At 30.6% G+C, this 8,143-nt stretch overlaps 1 pseudogene; it reads right to left on the bottom strand.

Annotated features, from left to right (window-relative positions):
* Positions 1 to 4,722: 4,722 nt before the first annotated feature.
* LOC116142532 lies at positions 4,723 to 7,004 on the bottom strand (annotated as a pseudogene).
* Between the last annotated feature and the right edge of the window lie 1,139 nt (positions 7,005 to 8,143).

Genomic DNA, 8,143 nt, shown 5'->3' with positions numbered 1-8,143 from the left:
CCGTATTATCTGTGCCCTTAGTTCAGAATAATATGGGGCTACGGACTTTCTAGAATGGCCACCATATGTGCTCATGGGTTCTCACTATCAAGATTTGAAACACTTGATACCCTCGTCATGCTATTACCATTCTAAGGACATATATCAATACATATTGCAATAATAATGGTTTACGCGATATAGAATAAAAAGCCTTTTATTGATTAATGAACATTATTACAAAGAGTCAATTCTACAATAATTGATTGGCTCTAGGGCATCTACTCTAACACCTTCATGGGCCTATTTCAAAAACAATGAAACCACCATAACATTATCATGCCATAAGTATACATTCACATGATATAGTGAAAAAACTTTACCTCTTTCCTTAGACTGAAAGTTTCTCTGTCTAGATCTTCTTTACAAAGATTTTTCCATTTTCGTTCAGAATTTGTATTTGGACCCTGTTGCTGATAAGTTTTCTGCCATTTCACCAATTGACATAATGTAATTTCTTTTGACTAATTATCTTCTACTTCAGTTAGTTTAACATGGCAGGAACCAGAGTCAAGTATCTCAAGATAGGAGACTGATGTAGGTAAAACAGAAGTCTTTATAGGCATTAACGATTCTGACTTGGAATCACTCCTTGATCCTGCTCTATAAAGTACTTCAGAATCAAGTCTTCGAATAAATTTCATCAAGTTTTTTGGAGCCATTACTACAATCAAAACAAACGATAGTATTACAATATATACTAAACACAACAAGATAATATAACACTAACATTTCATAACATGAATTCATAAAACAATGACAGTATTACAATATACACTAAACACAATAAGATAGTAAACAGAATCGTAATGAGAAAAACACCAAGTTTAGCAGTAGATTTACTAACGAGATAATCTGCAACACGACTACCAGAACAACAGATATACAAACCAAGTAGAACAAACAAAATCATAATAAAAAACACACCAATTTTAGCAGTAAAAAGACCGACATAATAATCTGCAACACAACTATCAAAGAAACAAATAAACAACGCGAATACAATAAATTATCAGCACAACTATCAAAGAACAACTTTTTATAACAATAATAACGAATCTCGAAGCTATGTAAGAATAACATGCACTTTAATCAAAGTTAAAATCGATGACAAATTAATTAGACCAATGTAAAATAAAAAACAACATTGTCACTGTAACTAAAGAAAATGTACTTACTTATCTTAGTTTCAATCAACGATAAAACACGGATGTAGAAAATGCGACAAACAAACTGGGACAAATGCTCTTAATTCTGAAACTGACAGAGAAAACCCTAAATCCAAAAATTTACTTAAAGTAATTAAATATCAATTGCATTTTAAATGATAAAGTTTTTCATTACTTGCGAATTTTACAAAGACAAAACGACAGCGCACTATAAAACTTTAATATTACCATTTCAGTCAAGTAATATCAGTGCGACTTAATATAAAACTATTAAGGAAGGAAAATGAAATATTCCTTCAAAATCTCACAATACAAATGAATTTGACACTAACATTTATAGAACCAATAGAATTTCAAATTTAATAACATAAGCAATAACAATTCCCTAGATAAAATAACATGAATCACAAACAATATTTCCAATTCAAGGTGGAAAAAATGTAGATATATAAGTATAATAAATTAAAAGTAGAGAAATCCTTGTAATTTAATTCTAACAACGTAAATGACAGATAAAACACCTAATTGTGTATTGATCAACAACTGAAGATCAACTTAAAGCAACAAGAAGCGAAATTTGACCATATGAACCAAATCATGCAAACAAATGATGCTTTTCTAATGGGAGAAGATCGTCACACAAGTATTACAATGTTGACAAGCTAAGACAAAAGCGTTAGGAGGATACAACCTAAAACCCAACATGCTAATTCTATATATGCCTATTCAAGAACATATAATATAGATATTATATACAAGCAAAACATGTAAAGAAGAAGTACATACATTGTAGTTTCTGACCAATAAATTACAGTCTCTACACTATTCTAATCAAAGAGCAAAAGACTTTGTCTCATCCATTTTCCATAGGCTTTCTTCATACTTGTACCACCTTAGAAAGCCTTCATCACTTCGAGTACACTGGCACATGATGCACGAGGACTCAGTACATGTTAAGAACTCACAAAATCGAGCAGCCTTCTGCAAGATAATTTTATCTAACTTCTTAATAATTTTTTTAGGCAATGGTGGAGGAAGCAGTGGACCTTCTATAAAAAGGCAATGTGATATGCTGAGGATTTCTAGGTTTGGTACATCATCCAGTATAAGCAATAGGGCATCCTTAACTATCATTGAACATCTCAATCTCAAAACCTTCAAATTTGGAAAAAATCTGGCTATCGTAAAAGCAAAGAGAACGTCGAAAGGACCTATGACCTTTAGTTCACTGAAGTTCTTGCAATTTAGGGCTATTTCCTCTATAAGATAAGGAGAATTTGCTATACTAGACATTGTCAGAGACTCAAGACCTCTCTATGTATGAATGGCCTTGCAGATTAAGTCCTTTTTTATCCTGTTCCAAGTTGGCATAACAAGCCGCCTTGGCCGCAGACAACAATATATGGTAGATTACTTCCTAGTTCACTGTGAAAAAAAAAAAAAAAATTAAAGATGATGATCACTGGTACCAAAGACAATCGAAAAGACTCGGTCAATAAACAACAAGAATAAAAAAAGTTACCTTTCGACAAGGTTTTAAAAAGAAACATAAAAAGCATTACCTTTCAGCAATATAAGTAAATTGTTCATCCTCTACATACAAATTGAAGTAAAGAATCAAGATTCATTAATACCCATGCTGGTTGTTCGCCATGAATACCCATGTGGATTGTTCGCCATGTGGCACATTTTGGAAGCTCTAGAATTGCTCAATTTTGACACATTGGATAGTCAAATTGCTCTATCTTGACACACTGGGTTGGTATTTATTTCGTCATCTATAATTAATAATTAATAATAATAGTAATAATATAGGTGCATTGCATTGGCATTCCAAAGATGTGAATTAATAACAAGTATATAGGTATAGTGGATTGCTATCACTTATTGCATTGTATTGACATTGGAAAACTCTATTCGTATTGAATTCGTATTTAATTGTGTTGGTATTCAGAAGGTCTAAATAAGGGGTTATAAAAGGAGCGCATATTCAGTTGTGGATCATCGCAATTTGTTGATTGGTGTTAACAATATGTCTGGTCTTTTTTTAATTGTTACATTAAATGATTGTTTTTGTTCTGTCAATTTATTTGAATGATTAATTGTATTTCTTTCGAACGGTCAGTCTGTTCTTTGATAATTTTGATATGAACATTAATTAACTTTTGTTGTTTTCGTTTCTAGGTACCAGTTTTTATTCGAATGGATAATTATTCATTAACGATGTTGACATGAAGATCAATTACATTCTATAGTGTTTGTTTTCAAGGAATGTGGATATGCGTTTGATATTTCCTTAATTTTTTCATTTCATTATTTCCTTAGTCATACAGAAAACCATATTTCAACTTCCAATAATTGAAACCGATTATGCCGAATCCCTTTTGTGTTTAGTTCTTAACAGTTTTCTTAAAATTTTTTAATTGTTAATTTCTTGATCCTATAGGTAATGATATTATCATTACCAACTCTCGAAACAATTATTTACACTTTTTTTTTTTTTTTTTTTTGGTTGGGGTTTTTTTGTTTAGAAAACACTTTTTTTTTTTTTTTTTTTTATTATTATTGTGCATCTTGTGTTTGAAAACCATTATTTACCTTACAAATTACATATGCAAATCTCTAAACGAACAAACAAACGTAAAGGAAGTCTTACGTAGAAGAAACATCTTCAAACAATGATACAAACTACCAGTAATAACAATAGCAGGTCTCTCCATTTTGAAGATCCTTGCACAAGCAGATAATAAGCATGCTTTGCTACTGTTTGGAACACATTTGTTCTTCATGGAACATGATAGAAATAGAGGATTACAACTACTCATTGTAGCTTGCAAACAAGATGACCAACAAATAGTGTATCAAATCCTCTTTGCTCTACTCACTATGCACGACAATAGAGGTATAAAAATTATATGACCTATTAATTCCGCATGTTTTCTTTAAGAATCAACAACATTTTAAATGACAACATTTTTCATCATTTACGAATTTTACGAAGGCAAAACGACAGCACACAGTAAAACTATAATATTGCCACTTCAGCCGAACAATTCACAATAACTTATCATCAAACTATAAAAGAAGCGATACTCAAAGATTTCTTCAAAATCTCACTATCAAATACTAAACCTGACTACAGGAATGAATTTCACAATAAAAATTACAAAATAAATAACATGAATTGAAATATATAAAATACTTAATTGCATATTAGTTTGAAACTACTTCATTTTGAAATAACATTAATGAACAATGAAAGATAATTTTGAAACAATGGAAAGTAAAATTTTAACATGTGTACATAATTATGCAGACAGATATTACTTTTCACATAGGAAAAGATCATCGTGCAAGTTTGACAGTGTGGACGACCTAAAACAAAAGCCTTAAGAACATGACAACCTAAAACATAATAGACCAATTCTATATATGTTTATTCAACAACATATTATCTATATATTACATACAAGCAAAACAAAATATTAAAATTATAGTCTCTACAACATCCTAATCAAAGAGCAAGAGACCTCGCCTCATCCATTTTCCATAGACCTTCCTCATACTTGTACCACCTCATAAAGCCTTCATCACTTCGAGTATGCTGGCACATGATGCAGGAGTGCTCAATACATGTTAAGAACTCACGTAATCGAGCAACCTTTTCCAAGATAATTTTATCTGGCTTCTTAATAATTTTTTCGGGCATAACTGGAGAAAGAAGTGGACCTTCTATAAGAATACTATGCGATATGTTGAGGACTTCCAGATTTGGTAGGTCATCCAATATAAACAATATGGCATCCTTAACTATAGCTGAGCATGTCAAGCTCAAAACCTTCAAATTTGGATGAAATTTGACTATCGTAGGACCAAAGAGAACATCAAAAGGACCCATGATTTTCAGTTCATTGAAGTTCTTGCAATTTATGGCTATTTCCTCTATAAGATAAGGCAGATTTACTATACTAGGCATTGTCAGGGATTCGAGAGATCTGCATGTACGAATGGCCTTGCAAATTACATCATTCTTTATTCTATTCCAAGCTGGCATAACGAGATGCCTTAGATGGGGGCACTTGCAGACAACAATATATAGTGTGTTACTTCCCAATTCACTGTACCAAAAAGAAAATTAAAGGTGATAATCACTGGTACCAAAGGCAATGCCAAAGACTCAATCAATAAACAGTAAGAATAAAAAAAAAAAAATTATCTTTCAACAAGGTTTTAAACAGAAAAATAAAATAATTACCTTTCAGCAATATAAGTAAATTGTTAGTCTACAAATTCAATTGAAAAATCAAGGTTCTTATCTATCCTCGATTGAGACTGAGTGAAAATTTCAATAAACGAGTCAATGCCTTACTAGAACACTCATCCACATAAACATATGGCTCTAACTGGATTTTGATAAAATTTGATCTCAACATTGACAAATCAAGAGTTTTCCAAAGCAGAGGATCACAACAAGCTGAATGCCATGAATTACAAATGTGAGCGATGCTTGAAGTCAACTGCAAAACATCAAAACACAGAAAGATTTTCACCAATAAATAAATGTCAAGATCCTCCCATCTTCTTACAGCAGAGGCACCCTCTTTCATTTGACAAGTTGCCCAATTATCTCATAGAACTTTCAGAGAATCAGACACCTGCATAAGATATGCACATAATTCATGTACGATGCAGAGAATATCATCCAATACATTATTTTATATGAATTTAAAAAGATTCGTATTAATTGAATGTATCAAATACTTAATATACCTATGTAGAGATATAGATGAATGCAAACTGTTTACACTTAAGATAAATTAATACTTAACATTAAATGATTATGAACAAAAAAAGTTTATATTTGTTGAATAGAATAATCAACTTTTCTCGATAGAGTAAAGAATGAAGGAACGATATATGATATATATAATAAAATCCAATAATTAATGTTCAACAAAATAAAAATACCATCATTAATTTAGAAGAATACTAAAAACGAGTTTAAAAATAACAACGCTAATTCCCATTAATAATTAACACAATAATATCTACCAAATCCAAGCACACGAAAAACTGTTCGCTATCCAATATCTACACAAAAATTATATAAACCACTAAAACCATAACAACTATATAATTTCAATATATTTACACTGAAAAAAAAACACCACCAGAACAACATGATTCCTTACAAAAGAACAAAAACACAACCCACAAACTTGTTACAATTACCATAAAAAATATTGCAACGAATCATTGCAAAAGAAATTTAGAATAACAACACCACTCTTCAAGCAATACGATTAACGTAAGTTTTACTAATATCATCATGTTTTGTTAATCTGTTAATTTCATTGTTTTGTTAGTCATATAGAAAACCGTATGTCAGCNAAATTACCTTTCAACAAGGTTTTAAACAAAAACATAAAAAAATTACCTTTCAGCAATATAAGTAAATTGTTCATCCCCTGCATACAAATTGAAGTGAAAAATCAAGGTTCTTATCTATCCCCGACTGAGACTGAACAAAATTTTCAACAAACGAGTCAATTCCTTATCAGAATACTCATCCACGTAAACATATGGCTCTAATGGGATTTTGATAAAATTTGATCTCAACATTGACAAATCAAGAGTTTTCCAAAGCAAAGGATCACGGCATGCTGAATGCCATGAATTACAAATGTGAGCAATGCCTGAAGTCAACTGCAAAACATTAAAACACAGAAAGATTTTCACCAATAAATCAATGTCCAGATCCTCCCATCTTCTTACAGCAGATGCACCCTCTTTCATTTGACCAATTGCCCAATTATCTCATAGAACTTTCGGAGAATCAGACACCGGCATAAGATATGCACATAATTCATGTACGATGCAGAGAATATCATCCAATACATTAACTTATATGAATTTAAAAAGATTTGTATTAATCAAATGTATCAAATACTTAATATACCTATGTAGAGATAGATGAATGCAAACCGTTTACACTTAAGATAAATTAATACTTAACATTAAATGATTATGAACAAAAAAGTTTATTTTTGTTTAATAGAATAATCAATTTTTCTTAGTAGAGTAAAAAATGAAGGAATGATATCTGATATATATAACAAAATCCAATAATTAATGTTAAACAAAATAAAAATACCATCATTAATTTAGAAGAATACTAAAAACGAGTTTCAAAAATAACAACGCTAATTCCCATTAATAATTAACACGATAATATCTACCAAATCCAAACACACAGAAAATTGCTCGCTATCCAATATCTACACAAAAATTATATAAACCACTAAAACCATAACAACTTTATAATTTCAACATACTTACACCGAAAAAAACACCACCAGAACAGCATGATTCCTTACAAAAGAACAAAAACTCAACCCACAAACCTATTACAATTACCATCACAAATATTGCAACGAATCATTACAAAAGCAATTAAGAATAACAACACCACTCTTCAAGCAATACGATTAACGTAAGTTTTACTAATATCATCATGTTTTGTTAATCTGTTAATTTCATTGTTTTGTTAGCCATATAGAAAACCGTATGTCGACTCCCAACAATTGAAACGGATTATGCCAAATCACTTGTGTCTTTAATTGTTAACAGCTTTCTAATATATAAAAACCAAAACACATGTTATGTTAGAATGAATATTTAACCGAACCATATTTTTCACTCTTTTTTATTGTTAACTTTTTCATCATACAAGTAATGATATTATGATTACCAACTGTTTGAAACTATTATTTACACCCTTTTTTTTTTTTTTTTTTTTTTCTGTGGATCTTATGTTTGAAAACCATTTTTTAACTTACAATTTATAGGTGTAAGTCTCTAAACCAACAGTCAAATGTACAGCAAGTCTTACATAGAAGAAACATCTTCAAACAACGACACAAACTACCAGCAAT

This window comes from Pistacia vera, unplaced genomic scaffold, assembly GCF_008641045.1.
Source record: "Pistacia vera cultivar Batoury unplaced genomic scaffold, PisVer_v2 Contig412, whole genome shotgun sequence".
Classification (NCBI taxonomy): Eukaryota; Viridiplantae; Streptophyta; class Magnoliopsida; order Sapindales; family Anacardiaceae; genus Pistacia; species Pistacia vera.
This window is presented reverse-complemented; position numbering and strand designations above follow the sequence as displayed.